The sequence below is a fragment of the Pantherophis guttatus genome, chromosome 8 (assembly GCF_059756535.1).
Source record: "Pantherophis guttatus breed Tessera chromosome 8, ASM5975653v1, whole genome shotgun sequence".
NCBI classification, from domain to species: domain Eukaryota; kingdom Metazoa; phylum Chordata; class Lepidosauria; order Squamata; family Colubridae; genus Pantherophis; species Pantherophis guttatus.
In genome coordinates, this window is record NC_142070.1 from 21179911 (window position 1) to 21198301 (window position 18391).

The 18391-nt window shown below is 38.3% G+C and overlaps 1 protein-coding gene and 1 long non-coding RNA gene across 3 annotated transcripts in view; one reads left to right on the forward strand and one right to left on the reverse strand.

Moving 5' to 3' along the window:
• The window catches only part of PPP3CA (protein phosphatase 3 catalytic subunit alpha), a 219692-nt gene that overhangs the window by 171744 nt on the left and 29557 nt on the right, over positions 1–18391 (reverse strand). The window lies entirely within an intron of this gene.
• Positions 5955–16505, forward strand: LOC148112562 (uncharacterized). The gene is made up of 2 exons (XR_015729277.1): positions 5955–13047; positions 15805–16505. It is a non-coding gene; the product is annotated as an uncharacterized LOC148112562 (long non-coding RNA).

The window sequence follows — 18391 nt, forward strand, 5'->3', positions numbered from 1 at the left end:
AGAAAGACATGTTTGGATGCAGCTGATGTAATATTTCTGAATGAGAATTAAAAACAAAAAAAAACAATTCATGAAATGGTAGAAGAGATTGGGTAGAGAGGTAGAATGAACAGCTTGGTGTGAACTAGATAAATGAATATTTCGTTCTATTTTATCTTATGCCTTAGCAAGGCAACATATAATACTATGATTTAAAATCAGTTTTGGATATCAATATATGGACAGTAAGGTATTTTGGTGTATTATTACTTTATAATTCCAAGTATTAGTATATTTATGCAGTTTAACATTTGTAACTTATGTTGATATTGACAAAATATGTTTATTAATTCTCACTATGCAAAGTAGCTTATTGTATGTACATGTTAGCTACCAGAACTGTAAGTCTTATGTTTGGAAGTTTTTTAAAACTGTTCCTCAGAAAAATTTTAAGTAAATATGTTCCAAATCCTATATATTAAGAAATTGAAATAATAAACTCAAGACAGAAACAATATTTTGAAAGTGCAAACCTTTGCCTTTAAAAAAAAAATCAGGATGCCAGGAGATCTCCTAACTTCTCTTCTCTTTTTATTTTGAAATAAAATCTTCCACCCTATTTTCAAATTCTTAGTCTGACATTTTAGTCATTGTTTTGATAGAAATAAAAAAAACCATTGATATACATTTCATCGCTACCCATTTTACTTATCATAATTCTCTCAGGTGTGCACAACAGGTTTCATTTTAGAAAACTAGATCCTTTGCCCTATAATTCCTGTCAACTTACAGTGGCTAAGAAAAATTGACATTGTGACCCTAACAACACCATTGAAAAACTGAGAGATTATGAATTCACTGTGATTATTACACATACAACTAAGCATAATGAGTCTTCATTGATTATGCCACTTCAGTCCACTAAGCATGCATTGCCTTCTTGAAATTCCAATTTATTGGATGAGTTTTAAAGACCAGTTTAATACTGAAAAGACCTTTGATTTGTCTTTCTCACCATATCACACACATCTTAGCACGCAGAAGCCATTTATAAAACTGAGAAGAGCTTTATAAGTCATTTCTGGTATTGGATGGTGAGGGGAAGATATTTGTCAAAGAAAAGATGACCAAGTCCCTGCTAACTCTGCTCATTATTTGTCTGGTCATGGTAGTAACATGGAAACTATTTTGTTTTTCCAAAGATAGCAATGTTTTTTTTAAAAAACACACAGCACGAAACACAGTTGGTCAAAATGCCATTTTATGTTCTACAGATTCAAAAGGGTTGGGACATAAATATTAAAATATTTGTTATTGGCTGCTCCAATCTAGAAACTCACATTCCAACAATGGAATCTTTGATATTGGTATGATGCTGTTCTGATTTGCAATGTGCTATATTACAACGATGCAGAATCCAAAGTTTAAAGGATTTTTTAAGAGTTCCCTTCAGAATGCCAACTTCATTGTCCATATTGTGATGGGATTAAATAGAGAGAGGAAGGGAAAAAACACAAAAGGCTTTCAAGTGCATAGGCATCATCAAAGATGATGATACAAGCAAAACAATGAGAGATTGTGTGTGTTGCCTGTGTAGCAACTTTCATGCAAAGCTGTGTAATTGAACCCCATGGGGAAAACACCACCTGGACTAATAAGGATATCCATAACAAAATGCAAGGCAGTTACACTGATTATACCATTGACACTGATCACGATGATTACATAACTAAACATAGTGAAAGCAAGTCACAAAATCTGGACACAACCAGAGGAAAAGAAAAAATCCAATAATCAACAGAAAACAATTCTAAGATATACATCAGGGTCCCTAAGCATGTTTATGCATATGCAGCCTGCCCAGGTACCTAACCCAACTTCTCTCAATTATTTTAGGATGGAAGACTATATAGGGGCCATAACCTGCCACATTTATAAATCAACTTCATTAAAACATGTATAAAAGCCCACTTCTATTTAAGAAGGCACTTTTTTGTTGAAAAACTGCATATAGAGCCTATATTTAAAAGACTGAGCATGGGCATACAAATGCTGAAAGTTTAGAATATCAGCGAAGGTTGGATTTTAAGTCACCAAAAATATCCTTACTCTCACACCAGGTTGACCCACCCATCCAAAATATAGTTTATCTCTACTCACCAGTAATAAGTTATTCTACTAAATGCCATACTCAGGACTTGACACTTGGTAGAGAGTTTAGGATTTAAAATCTGACTTAAGAAAACAGAGCCTTGGTAGTACAGTGGTCTAAAGCACCCTGTTATTAAGACCAGCTGCCTGCAATTACTGCAGTTTCGAATCTCGCCAGGCTCAAGGTTGACTCAGCCTTCCATCCTTTCTAAGGTAGGTAAATTGAGGACCCAGTTGTGGGGGCAATAAGCTGACTTTGTATAAATATACAAAAGGATGAAGGCTATTGCTTAGCGCATTGTAAGTCGCCCTGAGTCTCCGGAGAAGGGCGGCATATAAATCAAAATTTTTTTTTTAAAAAAGATGCATATCTACCACATAAATTTGAATATTTACATGGTTTACACAAACTTAGAATTATATCAATACCAGTGGTTTCTCAAAGAGGCAGAAGCTTGAAAATTGTAAATACTACAATATATATATATATATAACTTTCCTTTGCAAATTATTATTTCATAGGGGTTTTTTGCTTGCCTCAGCAGTTAGAAACACCTGGCTGACCTTGTTGGGTCTTTGAGACTGAAGTTGGGTTGAGCCAAGTTTGTACCTGGCTGGCAGACCACCAAGAATTTCAGGACTATAAGTTAAAATGAAAAGTCAAGAAGCATCCTGAAAACAGAAATAGCAAACACTATTGTTAAATTCATAAACATGTCAGGAGTTGAGCTTGACTCAAAGGAAATTGTACTGACTGATACGTTTCAGCTTCATGAGATATGAAAACACTGATATAAAAAAGGAAATTTACCCTTGAATGGAGACTATTCTTAGTGACCAAAGAGTCCTTGTTGTTTTCTTGTGTACAAGGTTTACCACGGTCATTTTCTGGGATAGTTATTTTAAATCCCAGTTTAGTCTGGACTCTCAGAACTTTTTCATTTCCAGGGTGGCTGTTTTTATGGCACTCAAATATTTCTATCTACCAGAGAGGAGATCAGCAGAGCACAAGATTTTCAGAAGTACAAAAATAAATCTATTTATGGGATGGGATGGGATGGGATGGGATGGGGGCAAACAGAAAGCCTGAAAAAGCCCAACAAGAAGAAAAAGCAACAGTGGCCAGGAAATGGAATTAACACAGGGGAGGTATGGCAGAACAGGGCAGGCAAGAATGCCAACTTGCAAGCTTTTGTGGCAAAGGTTTAAACCAAATACCTTCCTCCAGTTGAGCCAAAAAGTAGAGTTTCCAGCTTGCATTGCACTTAGTTCTTATAAAACTAAGCTTTATGGTACAAACTAAGCTGAGCATGTTACAGACCCAGCTGAGTGTGTGTCCAACAAACCATGGTTAAAGAAATAATGGCATAGCTGGTATAAACCCAGCTACTAAGAAGCAGACATTCAGGCATAGCTGGGTGCTATGATCTTCTGTGATAAAATATGGATATATTTCTATGACTGTGCTTGATTTACAACGGGTCACTTAGTGACCATTCGAAGTTACAATGGACCACCAAAAAGGAACTTATCCCAGTTCTGACGTTCTGATGGGGCCCCTCCTCCATGATTATTTGACTGCATTTTGAGTGCTTGGCACGCAGTCTACATTTACGACTGTTTGCAGCATCCTGCAGTGACATGACCATGATTTATGATATTTTCTCCAAGACCCAGCATTTACTTCAGGTTTTCAGCAAAAAAAGGCCTATAGTAAAAAATGCTTAAATAATGGTGGTATTTACTTAACAGCCACCACAAAAAAAAAAACCATAAAAACATGTCCAGTCATGTGATTACTGCTTTACAATTATCATGACTTTTGACAACAATGGGCAGGCTCTATTATGGTCATAAATCGAGTATCACCTCTACACTGTTTTTGTTTCACATTTCCCTGAGCACATTTCATTCTTCTGCATACACACAAATACACATTATTTCTTTTCAAGACTATACAGACCCTTTACAGCTTTATTTCATTAGTCATTGAAATGAGTCATCTGCAGAGCCCTTTCCTGGCTAATGAAGAATATTCAGGGTTTTTATTCATATTTAAATATTTTATTTCCCAAGGATCTAAGATTTTTTTAATCCCCTGATGTTGGAAACTGCAGAGGAATTGCATATTAACATCAATATTTTACACCAAGAAAGTTTAAAACAGCATCGTCAATCCGTTATTTCTTTCTTTATTGTATCAAACGTATCACCTTTTATAGTAGGTAAAATACAAAGTTTTCTTCCAACTTCATTTATTTATAATAGAATCATTTGTTAATTTTTTAAAAATCGGGCCTCAGAAATCTTAATTTCTTTTGTGCAGCAATACACAACCATATAGACAATATTTAATAGAAATGTTCCACAACTTTCATTGTTCTTATTTTATCCCACATTGAGTTTGCTTATTTTCTTTTGAAACTGTACAGCAAGCATACACAGGTATTACAGGGCTGAGAACCACACTTGGTTGTTAACTGGCATGCCAGGGGCCACCAGCTAAAAATTAAAGAAATCCAAAGCCAAGGGGATGCGATGGCTCAGTAGTTGAAGATGCTGAGCTTGACAGCTGGAGATCTGACAGCCTGGGTTTGAGACGTGATCTCCACGTAATGGGGTGAACTCCTGTTACTGGCTCCAGCTTCTGTCCACCTAGCAGTTCAAAAGCATGCAAATGTGAGTAAATTAATAGATACCACTTCAGTGGGAAGGTAACAGTGTGCCTTTGGCATATAGCCATGGTGGCCACACACCATTGTCTTCGGATAATTTTCATTCCCTCAGCTAAGAAATGGTGATGAACACTGTGCCCTAGAGTCAGACACGACTCACTGGGAAAACTTCACCTTTTACCAAAGTAAAGTAGAAGGAAAGAGGTGGACATTTTTTTAAAGAAAAAAAGCTGTTTTAATTTAAATTAACTGTAGTTCAATTTAAAACAGTTATTTATATTTATTATTTAATATATTTAGTTATCTTCCCTTATGGGGAAGGCGAAAAACGGGCCTACCGAAAGTCCGGAAACGAGCTATTTCCAGCCTCCGGAGGGTCTCTGGAGGGCCAGGGGAGGTCATTTTTGCTCTCCTGGAAGCTGCAGGAAAGCCTCCATAGTTTGTGGAGGGTGAAAAACAGGCCTACCGGAGGTCTGGAAATGGGCCATTTCCGGGATCCAGAGGCTTCAGAGAGGCCTGCTAGGCCCAAAATGGGGCGCGGGGTGGTGGGTTGGGAGCTCGAGGGGGTCACACACACCTATGCAGGGGGGCACGGCAGCACAGGGGGATTGCATGAGCATGCGCAGGGGGGCAGGGCATGCATGGGGGGCATTGCATTATGGGCGTGAGCACACACGCTTTTGGCACCCAAGGAAAAAAGGTTACCCAATATGGGAGGGAGCATACTGCTTTCCTTTCCCTTTCAGCTCCAATCCAGGAGCCCTCAAGCAGTCGCATTCATGACAAACCATTTTATATCAAATTTATATTTTGCTGATAAAGAAATAAAGGGAGACTAGTATAGATCTATTTCAAGCTATTTAGCTCTCATCAGCTAGCCATACCTTACCATTCGAACTTGGGCTGCCTGCATATTAGGCAGTTGTATTAACCTCTGAGTCACAAGTTCTCCTCCCTTTATCACCTTGAGCCAGGGGAGAGATTAAGTGTTTTTCTATCAATAGAAAAACACTTAATCTCTCCCAAACCAGAAGGGCTATAGTAAAGAAAACAAAGAGGAGAAGAAATTGGAATTTCTCCCAAGGGAAGGAAATACCTAGTGAGCAGACAAGAAGTTAAGAAAATAGGGATGCAGTATAAAGAGGTTGGAAAGTATTTCATCTAGGAATTCAATGGAATATGAAAAAATGTGTAAATATTCAAATTAAGCACAACCTGACGTTGTGATGTTTATCCAGGACTACACTGAGAGTTGCTAAAATGAACAAGAAACAATTTGTGAAAGCATAAAAATTTGTAGTATTTAAATCCCATATATTTTTAAATGTAGCATATAAATCCCTTGATAGAACGAGAACGTAACACAGAAGTATATCCCCATTTTTATATTTTAAAAATTTGAGAAAAATGTGGGTTTTGAGATAAAGACAACATTTTCTGTAGCAGTTATAATGATATAAACTCTTTGAGAACGTAATCCAGATACAGGAACAATAAGTGGTATCAGTATAAAATGATTTTTCCCCAATTATTATTTATTAAGAGAAGTAATTAAAGTCAATGAGAAACAAGACAGAAAATGAATAACCAGGAGGAAAAGTTAGGCAAATTTGCCCCCCAAAAGGCTATAAAGCTGCCCTTCTTGAATGCCCTTAGTGTCCATTGTGTATTTTGTAATCCAAACAGTTAATGAAAGTTTAAAATCCAGACAGATGCCTGGCATATTCCATTTATGTTCTGCAAATTTGCCGTGCAGCTGGGCTCATAATCCTCTTCTCCTGTTATTTACAATGTCAAGATAAACAGCTTAGTTTAAAATATATTTGTTTTGATAAAGTGAAGCAATTTCCCATTACAATGCTGTGAAGATGTGATGCACTAGAGAGGCGTTATTTGGCTCTGCTCTAAAAGCGAATCATATTTAATTGTGAGTATGTCTCAATCCAATTTCAACTTCATTTAACTTCCAAACTTCTACTTGAATAGCATTATATCTGGCTAGCTTCACATGAAATAAGCAAAATAGTGTTAGATAAACCTTTAAAAGACATTTAGGGGCATTGTTCATTATCATTCCACTTTTTACCCACATTTTCTAAATAACAGAAAATATGGCATATAAGATCATTTATCTAGAAGCCCTACACACGTGAATACAGTAATGTTTTTATGGACATCTAAAGATAAGGACAAATAAGGTACTTGAGCAATATGTCATAAACTAATATACGACAAGGTTAAGTGGAATGCTTATATGCATATTCAGCAAATTTTAAATGTTATATTTTAAATGTTACATTTTATATATTCAGATGAGTCCTATTTTTTAAAATTCCCTTCACATGTTACTCTAATATTAGATGCAAAGGTAAAATTAACATGTTTCCTTTAAATACAAACCTATTCTCTAGAAAGCTAACAATGGCTAACCAGGATGAAAAAACAATAGGGGCACTATAGATAAAATATCATTGTGATTAGAAAGAGTATAGAAAATGTGTGTGAATCCAATATGTATCTCTGATTCTCTGCCTGTACTGTGCTAATACAGGTAGCCCTCAAGTTATAACCACAACTGAGTCCAAAATTTCCATTGCTAAGCCAAATAGTTGTTAAGTGAGTTTTGTCCCATTTTATGATCTTTCTTGCCACAGTTGTTAAGCAAATCGTGTGGTTGTTAATGTGAATCTGGTTTCTTCCATTTACTTTGCTTGTCGGAAGCTGGCCGGGAAGATCATAAATCGTGATCCCATGACCCCAGGACAACCGTCATGCCACTTGCCAAGCTTTCAAATTTTGATCATGTGACTGTGGGGTTGCTGCAACCGTTGTAAGTGTAGAAAATAATCATAAGTCACTTTTTCCCATGCCATTGTAACTTAAAATAAAATAAATGGTGGTAAGACAAGGACTACCTGTACATCACAGATTTTGCTTCCTGTACAGAGGAACTATTCAGTCTGTCATCTGCACCTCTATAACTGTCTGGTTTGGGTCTGCAACCCAACAAGACAGACACAGACTTCAACAGATAATTAGAACTGCAGAAAAAACAATTACTACCAACCTGCCTTCCATTGAGTACCTGTATACTTACTGCACGAGTCAAAAAGAGGCTGTGAAAATATCTACAGACCCTTCACAACCTGGACATAAATTCTTTCAACTTCTACCCTCAAAATGACATATAGGGCACTTTACACCAGAACAACTAGACACAAGAACAGTTTTTTCCCAAATACCATCACTCTGCTAACCAACTAATTCCCACAACACTGTTAAACTATTTACTAAGACTGTATTACTATTCTTCTTCTCATCCTTTCTATTACCTATCTCCTCCCACTTATAACTATAACCATGTTGCTTGTATTTTTACTATTTATATTGTTCTGTTGTTTCCTAGTATGATTTGATTGCTTATTAGTATCCTATGACTGTCACTAAGTGTTGTATCTTATGATTCTTGATGTATTTTTTCTTCTTTCTTCTTTTTCTTTTTTCCTTTTACGTAGAGAGCATATGCACCAAAGACAAATTCCTTGTGTGTCCAATCACACTTGGCCAATAAAGAATTCTATTCTATTCTATTCTATTCTATTCTATTCTATTCTATTCTATTCTATTCTATTCTATTCTATTCCTATTCCTATTCCTATTCCTATTCCTATTCCTATTCCTATTCCTATTCCTATTCCATTCCATTCCATTCCATTCCATTCTAGCAATTTTGCTAGAATTAAGGATATCCATTCTGGAGACAGGACAGGGCTCTGAAAACCCATGTATGCCACCTTCCTTTATCCTAAAGATGCCTTTTCAAGAGGCAACTGAACTTCATGATTTTTCTTTGAAGATGTTTTGCTTCTCATCCAAGAAGCTTCTTCAGCTCTGACTGGATGGTGGGGAAAGAGCTGTTTGGATGAGAAGTGAAATGTCTTCAAAGAAAAACCAGAAAGTCCAGTTGCCTCTTGAAAAAGCACATTTGGGCCAACCGTGACCCGTATGACTGAGAATCTCCATAGACATTCACCTTCCTTCATGCTTCATCGTGGAAAGGCGTTTGAAAACATTGGTAAACCCTCTTTAGAAGATGGCAAGTGATGCTATTCTTACAGAGTAATGGGAATTATTGTTAAGAGGTCACTATCAATACGGTATCAATTGTTACACTTTTATGTCTTGTGGTTTTCATAGTTTGTATTTTTTTTTACTGCTACTGTGACCCACCCAGAATTGTGTTTTAAGATTGGCAGCCATGCAAAATTAGAGAGAGAGAGAGAGAGAGAGAGAGAGACGGAGAGAGCAACACTGAGTAAACGTAATACACTTCTCCATTTCGGAGAGCTTTTCTGGCTCTCTTCTGAGCTGAAATTGGGCACTGATGATTAACCTTTAAAACTAAGTTAGAGTAAATGTTTGGCTTTTCAATTCCCATCAGCCCCAGATGGCAACAAGTGTCTGTAAGAACTGTCTTCCAAACACCTGAAGATCACCAGGCTGCTTGAAGATTATTAATAAAATTAAAGAAATAGCATCAGGCTGCCCTCTTCCATCATACACTGGCTAAGGTTATCGAAGGTTAGGGAAGTAAAGGATGAAAGTGAAAGCAGCAGTAAGCCTGCTGTTGTTTCATTAATGCACAAAGTACTAGTACATGCAGTTCTTCTACTTAACAGGAATGCGTAATTGTATGTATGTATAATGGAGGCTAGGGAAGAAAACCCATTTAGTTCCTCAAAGCCCTGGTGATCTTTCTATGCCCTGCTGTGTTAAATGTTTTAAAGCATTCTAAATGTATTATGACTTATTCATGCGATAAAGCAAAAAGTGGAGAGAGAAAAAGAAACGTACAGTGGAACTCCAAAAGATTGTAATTGCCAGAACCATTTCTGAATGAGAGAGTGAACATGCATGAGGACCGGTGGCCTGGGGCTCCTTTTTTTTTGTCAAACTTAAAGCTTCAGAATGAGAGCACTAGATGAAAACAGCTGGCTAGTGTTACAGAAGTATACAGATTCCATTACACCAGAAAAATACAGTGCATCATTCAAATTGCCAAAAACATGCATAAGCAAAAAAGCTACACCATCATCTTCTTTTAATGACCCCATAATCCCTTGCAGGGTGGAATCAGGGCAACTGAATGGAGATGAGTGTTTACTGGCCGGATGCCGTTCCTGTTGCTAATGCGGAGTTTTATTCAGCAGATATATTCTCAGTATACCCAGAGAGAGAGAGAGAGATCTGCCTCTACCTAGGATCGAACTCACAGCCTCCTGATTGTGAGACAAGAGCTCCACCTCTAGGTCACCGCACCACTCATAAGCAAAAGCTACGTAACTATGCCATAATGTGCTTGATCGTTGTTTTTCTATTGTCCCACTTGTACTCATTTTTGCTGACTTTCTTAGTTCTTAGTCACATACTTTCTTAGTTCTTAGTCACATACTCTACCCGCACTTATGATGACAAGAAGCTCTCATTCGGGAGTATAGTAAGATCCTATTAAATTCCTCTCTACCCATACATGGATTCCTGATCTCTTAAGATGCCGATTAAGGTCAAGAAATCCACCAATCTTGACAGCGCCTAAGTTGATGGCCGATCATCAGAACACCACACAAAAGTGGATGGAAGCGTGGAATAGCTATTCCCCCCAAGATGTCTCCGAGCATATCAGTCCTAGTAGTATACCTCCAGGATTTAGCCTACCCCGACACATATGGGTGACATATAATAGAATTAGAACAACTCATGGGGTGTGTGCTGACTCCCTGTATAAATGGGGAAAGACACCTTCAGCACAATGTGATTGCGGGGCCCCTCGACAGACTATCCAGCATATAGTGAGGGAATGCCCTAACAGAAGGTATCCAGGAGATTCTAGGGACTTCCTCTGCATAACAACGGCAGCTACTGACTGGATCTCCAAACTCGACATTAAACTTTGAAATGTTATTTCTGTTTTCCTTTTAGGTTTTCTTACTGTTTTTTTATTGTTTTAATTGTTTTTAACCTGTAAAAATGAAGTGTTTTAATACTGTGTGTGACCAACCATACGCTAAATAAATAAATCCAGATTCTGTGTGATAAAAAAAAAGTGTGCATCAACCTTCCTCAATAACCAGGATAGGGAATTCTGAAAAAAAGACTTATTCATCAGGTTACTCAGAGTGGGTAAGGCTGAAACACCCAGGGGGTCCAAAGCCTACCTGAATAAAGCAAATCCTAGCTTTCCTGGCCCCAAAATATCTGCAAAGGACAGATAGTCCTTGACTTACGACCTGACAATTGCAGCCGTAAGTCATGATGCTCATAAAGTGGGTTATCATGCAACTGACCCAATTCTAAACATTTTTTTTTTTTTTGCAGTAATCATTAAGTGAATGCTGCAATTCATTAAGCAAACCCATTTTTTTTCTATGGGAGATTTTTCTTTGCCAGAAACTGTAAGTCAAAGCTAGTTTTTGGCAAAAACATAAATAGTGGTCACATGATTGCAGAGTGCTGCAAACAGTTGTAAATGCTGTCAGTTGCTGATCGCCCAAAATGGTATCATGCAGGGGTGAAATCTAAAATTTTTCCCTACCGGTTCTGTGGGCGTGGCTTGGTGGGGGGGGTGTCCTGTAACTGAGTGGGTGTGGCCAACTCGATGTCACTCACAGCCACGCCCACTCAGTCACAAGACCCCCTTCCACCAAGCCACACCCACAGAACTTTTAAGATTTCTTTCTCCCACGGCTCCGCCCACCTGCCCCATTCCCCGGACTCCTACTGTTCACCTTTTTCCCGCAGCTGGCTGTCAGGGAAGGCAAGTGCCCGAAAGGTACCGGAGTCGCTCACTCTCCTTCTTGAATGAGCCGCTCTGGTCCATGCGCCGGAGCGCAAGCACACACCCAACCTGCCGCTGAATTAAATAAACGATGTGTGCTTGCGCAGCCAGCGCGTGGACCAGAGCGGCTCATCAAGAAGGAGAGTGAGCGACTCCGGTACCTTTCGGGCACTTGCCTTCCCTGACAGCCAGCTGCGGGAGAAAGGTGATCAGTAGGAGTCCGGGAATGGTGCATTTCCCGAGTCCGGGGAATGGGGTGGGTGGGCGGGTGGGCAGAGCCTCCAGCGCCATTGCTACTGGTTCTCCGAACCACCGGCCATCATCGCTACCTACTCGCCCGAGCTGGTCCAAACTGGGAGCATTTCACCCCTGGTATCATGTGACTGGCAGCCATCATAACTGGGTCGTAACTACCTTTTGGGTGGTCCATTGTTACTTCAAACGGTGATAAATCAAGAACTACCTGTATCTTTTTCATGCCATCCCAAATGGCATGCCCTATTACTGAAATCGCAAACCTTCAAAAGAAAAGCCACTATGTCTCTTCTTAACCATACACTAGAAATTTTGAAAACTGTCTCTCCCCGAGATTAAAACCCAAGCAAAAGGAGAACTGCTAACAATTAAATCACAAAATGAAGCCATTAATAAAAGTCACTTAGAAGATCAGGACATTATTAGAGTTATCAGGACGCCCGTTTGAAAGATTTTTTTTTTTTTAATTTAATCGCTCTTATCCTTGCTTTTAAAATAATCCTTGAAACAGAATCAGGGCCACAAGAATAATGTGCCTCATTTGTGAGCTGACAGCTCTAAAATGTCTTTAGTGTTCGTTGCTATCCATTAAGCACCTTTTAAATGATCCCAACCACATAAATAAAAAGTTCTTCCTGGGTATTAGATGATGTACCCTTTTTCCTGAGCCATCTTCTCCCATTACTGACCTGAAGACAGTAAAAGCAGGAGGGGGCATATAGGCACCCGTGTGTCCTTATGAACTTTGCTCTTCCCCTTCATTAAAAGCTGCTGAAATACTGCCAAGATTCCCCTTCGACTTGGGAGATGGCCAGTTATACTAAAGGCACAGAAGACGTAATGGCAAACTGCTTTGCAGGGAGAGACCCTGAAAAAGAACACAGTAGCCATGCATATCACACTAGTTAAAGGTGCCCAGGGCACATAGCACCTTTTAACAAGGTTTTTAGTAAATAGGTCACTGTCACCTGTGACAGGGTTCAAGCTACTCACTGGAGGAACATGCTATCTGTGGCATCTCAGTATCATTTTTCAGCAGCTGAGACTGGAATCTTCCATGCTTTCTACACCACCACCCCGGTATATTTTTCAACTAAGGGCTTCATTTCTTTTTCAGGATCTGGGTGTAGCTGAGGACATGGCATAGAAAAGGTTGGTTTTACAAATATGGCTTTAAAAACAAACAAACAAAAAATGGTTTCCCACTTTATTTTTCAGTCCCGTGACTTCTGAATTTGTCGATGTAATGCTTTCTTTCTTTTTTTCAATTAAACAAAATTAAAATAGCCTTAGTAGTACAGTGGTCTAAGGCATCCTGTTATTAAGCTGGTTATTAAAACCAGCTGCCTGCAATTACTGCAGGTTCGAATCTCGCCAAGGCTCAAGGTTGACTCAGCCTTCCATCCTTTCTAAGGTAGGTAAATTGAGGACCCAGTTGTGGGGGCAATAAGCTGACTTTGTATAAATATACAAAAGGATGAAGGCTATTGCTGAGCACATTGTGAGCCGCCCTGAGTCTCCGGAGAAGGGCAGCATATAAATCAAATTAAAAAAAAAAAAAGGCTGGATTGTCGAAACAGAATCTTGAATATTGCTTAAGTGCTTGCCTGTAATCTCAATGAGAAGGTGTCCAATATCAATATTCCCACCAGAACCACCGCAATCGTACATTTACAGATCATCAAACTACTTTATAAAAATGCTGTTTTCTCAATTCGACTATCGTTTTTGTGAATAATTAATTAAACTAAAAAGAAAATCCTCTGCACTTTTTCTAACAGTAGTGAGAATTCAGCAACCTAAGTCAGCAAAAGCAGTAAAAAATATTGTTTGGCCATTGGTACTTACTGAACAATTGTATACGGAGCTAATGTTCTTATGTATTATTTACTGAAGATATTTTCAGGCTGCTGCCTTTGAGAACTATCTCAAAGCTGTTTGCAAAATACAAAGCACAAAGTAATAAAAACTGTAATTTACAAATGAGGGAGGAGAAAAACAAAAGCTAAGGATCCATTTATCTAAACAGTTCTATAGAAAAGGACTAGATAAAAAAATGTAGATCTTCAAAAACCATCTAATCACCACTAAAAGATATAAATTCTTCACAAAGGTTTGGTGCCACTCTGCAATTCTTGGTTGGGTAGTCCTTGACTTATGACCACAATTGGAATCATAACTTCCATTCCTAAGCAAGGAAATTTTAAGTGATTCACACCCAATTTTATGACATTTTTGCAACAGTTCTTGAGCAAATTAGATGACTCCCCCATTGATTTTCTTGTCAGAAGTTTGTTGTGAAGCTTGCAAATGGTGATCACATAATCCAGGATGCCGTGACCATTATATAATATACAAATAATAAAGGTGTATAATATATATAATATAAATAATGTGCATTGTGTACATTATAAATTAATGTCTAAATATAGCAGTGTTTTTAAGGATAGTCATGTTTTTGCCATTCACTTCAGTGAGGAAACTAAAAAGCTGTATATGGAAAAATAAAACTAATATATGAGCTTCATCTCTTAACAATCTTCCTTGTGCTATTTCTCTCTAGAAACCAAAAGATCAGGGCACTCAGGACCTTTTATGATTAGGTGCACTTCACTTTTTTTTTTTTTTTTTAAGAAATGGACAGCCTGAACTTTTAATGGCTTGCAAATAGAATGTATTTCTGTCAAATAAGGAAAAGGAGTAGAAACATCTGGCAATAAAATCAACCTGTTTTTGAACCAGCAGCCAAATGGGGTAATGACAGTCTGAGAAGACTTGTTGTTCACTAGGTGATATCACCTTCAGGAATCCCCAGGGCTCTGCCAGCAAAGCCTCTTTGCTTAAGTAGGGGCACAAGCTAAAAATAGGCATCTCAGAAAAAGTTAAGGAACTTTTGGATGGGGAAGAAGAGCAGGGAGGGTGAGAGGGATAGATTGGAGATAGGAAACTGAATCTTGCTTATTTCAACTGCACCAGTCTACTCTGCAAAAACACAAAGTAGTATGCAGAACAGACAAAATATGTACTAGTGACAGGTTAACCCTGGTCTGAAGTGAATGGTACTTATTGCTGATATTTTTATAAAGAATGAAAAATTGGCCCTTTGCTCCATTTTTAGTCAACTGACAAAAATGGAAATGAAAAGACTCTTTAATTTTGAATGGCCACAAGGACACACCGGCTGTTTTCCACTTCTGAATAGCTTCATTCACCTACAGTGTGATGAACAAAGAACCTATGATCCTCAACAGGGTATGAACTACAATCTGGACCAAGTGCTCTTTTTCTCATTCAAAACAACATGGAAGCAAAAAAAATAATAATAATAATCTGAATCTGCCTAATATATTAATACTTGTACTTTTAACATTGTGGAAAGCAGCAAACAAGAACCAATTTATAAATATGGAACAGAAGGGTAAAAACTGGTGTTATTTTTTGGTTACCTACATCAGTTTGAGCTCTTGATTTAACAGATTAATAATGTTCATTAAATCAGAGGGCCTGCTAGATGGCAAGTGGAATTTTTGAGCACCAAAAACATACACGAAAAAATTATTTTGCCGTTAACCCTGAAAATCTATTTTGAAAAGAAATGGCACTGTTTTTCTGATTGCATCCATTATTGCCTGAAAATTGGCACAACTTGGATGCAGGACATTTTGTCTTAAATCTGATTTAAAAAGTCTGATAAATTAAGATCCATTAAATATAGGGTTTACTATATTTTCAAAGATGAACATCCAAGAAGCGTTCTCGCTTTAATTTAAAACGCTATTATGCAGATTTTATTTTTTTCAGACTATCGCAGATTGTTGGTTTACTTCACATATTTGTCACAACTTGCATGAAAAAAGAGTTAAGCAGTGTTTATAATGCTTTATGAGTCTGTATATTATATTTCCCTAGATTTGCACCAAATATTTGTATTCACCTGCTCTTCAAACTGAAGTTTCTTCCCCCTCCAGCATTCCCTGGCGGCAGCGAACAGCGGCATTGGTGACAGGCTGTGGCAAACACCGCCGCCGTACCAACCCCCCTCGCCTTCACCACAATATTCGCTCTATTAGATGCACATGCATTTCCACCCACTTTTTTGAGGGGAAAGTGCATCTTATAGTGTGAAAAATACAGTAATGAAATAGAAAATGGGAAGAACTGGACTTCAACTGGAATGGACCACTGATATAATAATTGAGACAGTTTCTGGGTGAAGGAAACTTCGTGTCGAACCGTCTATCTGCTGTTGCTAATGGAACTCGACAATGACTGCTGGAAGCGACATGTGTATGTGTGATCGGAAGGGGATGGGTGCGCGTCACGGTGTTGGTGATGGGTTTTGGGGCGTGGATAGGGCTCTGCTTGCACGGTGACAGGTGGAGCGGGATCACATGGGGTGATGGCTGTGGGACCGACAGGGTTAACAAATCCGGGCTGACGTCAGCACGGGACGCCGCTGAAAGCCAGAAAGGTGGAAATGGATGCTGGCTTCTCAGCGCGCTATTTAAACAGCGCTAAACGCCGATGCGGGAACTCTGACTTGATTGCTGTTAGCATATCGGTAGCAAGCTGTTGCTGTTCGCTGCAAATAAACCATCTGCGAACCACCACCCAAGTGTGTTTCTTTGTGGAATTGCTCTGGCAGCCAGCGTTGGTACTGGATTCTTCATTCTTGCTTCATTACCACACAAGTCTGCAAATAGTTGGAAGGTTGAGTACAGGTGAACCAAGGAATTTGAGGATACAGCAATTGTCCTGCTGGCCTCCCACAATGGACTCCTGAAATTTGGATAATTCTTTTCATAGCCATCTCCACAACTATACTAACGTCTCTCAGAACACACTCATTTGTTTTTCTCTAATGAATGGTATTCTTCCTTTGATATCACCTTGGTTGGCATCATTGAAATGTCAATCATACCCAATCTTAATTATGCAAGTTACTTCTGACTTTCACAAAGCTTGAAAGTCATACGTCAACTGTGAGTTTGAAAGGGATAGTCTTCGCACACGTACACACACACACCAGTTACAAAGAATCCAAACTTATGTAGACACAAACCAGATTATCTCAACACACATAACTTCATACTACTTTGTATCTGGCACAGAGTTTTGTATACTTCAATTTTTATGGGATCCTTCTGCAACTCTTCACTGTCTGCTTTGGATGAAACAATCTTGGATAATTGTGTATCATCTGCTAAATGTCACTGAAAGCCAATCTCAATTTTTCTTTGGCAACCTCTGATTTGGAGATAATATGTAAAGACAATAAGATGCTTAAAAGTTAGTTCATTCTCATCCAAAAGCATGCTGCTGCTATTTTATTTTTCATTAATCAGAATTTTCATAAGATACAGAATTAAAGAACTATTTGTTTTTAAATGAGCTAATTATATTGATGTCAATGTCTTAAACAGAGACATGATTCTCTCCTTTGGAAAATGTATGCCAAGGTCTTTTATTTATATGCACTATAATTATATAACCTTTAATAACTGAGTATTTCCTTTGATAATTCAGGAACTAAAGTTAAACTTACAATCCTCTCATAAGTATTCAGTAGTTCATCCATTGCAATCAAAAAGATGTATTATCTTTCAATTGCATTTAGGAATCTAACCTAAGTTTGGGGAAATTTGACTATACAGATGCAAAGATAATTTGCATCTACTCATCCTGTAACTTAAAGTATACATTTATATCATAGCTTTGCAATGTTTTCTAGCATTATTATATACACCTTCCTGTTATAAAGATTGAAGGCAGTTTAGAAATGCTTTGTTCTTTAAAAATGTTTCATATTTTCAAAATTTAAATAAAATTAATTAAATTAGGACAGTAATTTGAGTTATTTTGCTACACAATAGATGCTAATAGATTTACTATACCGATTAGCCAAATTAGTTGTCCAGAGGTGAGCAGGCAAATCTGAGGAAGAGCCAGATCAGACGCAAACTAACATATATTGCAATCCAACCGGGCCTTTAAAACCAAATGGTATCCTATTGATCTGCAGTTAATTGCCTACAAAACAGCACATTATCTGAGAGCAGCAGAGATCAAATTAGCAGCTCTTTCCTTGTCATTTCCTTCCAACAGCATGTTGGACCTGTGATGGTGAATCTATGGCACACATGCCACTTGCCCTCTCTGTGGGCACGCAAGCCGTCGCCCCAGTTCAGCTCCGCTGCACATGCCTCCCACTGGCCAGCTGGTCGTTCATTGTCTGCTGCGCATGCATGGGGGAGGGGCATGCACGCCTACATTGCATTTTGGGGTTTCACACGCACTTTGGGCACTTGGTCCAGAAAAGGTTAGCCATCAATGTACTAGACAATCTCTACAAGATTACTGAAGCAATTCTCAAGGACAGCAGGCAACACAGATTTCAGTTTGTGCCAGGTAAAATATTTGGCAATTATTTTTTCTATGCAGAAACAATTAAGCTGCTACTCTCTTTTCTTAGGTAATTATTTCCAATTTTGCAGCA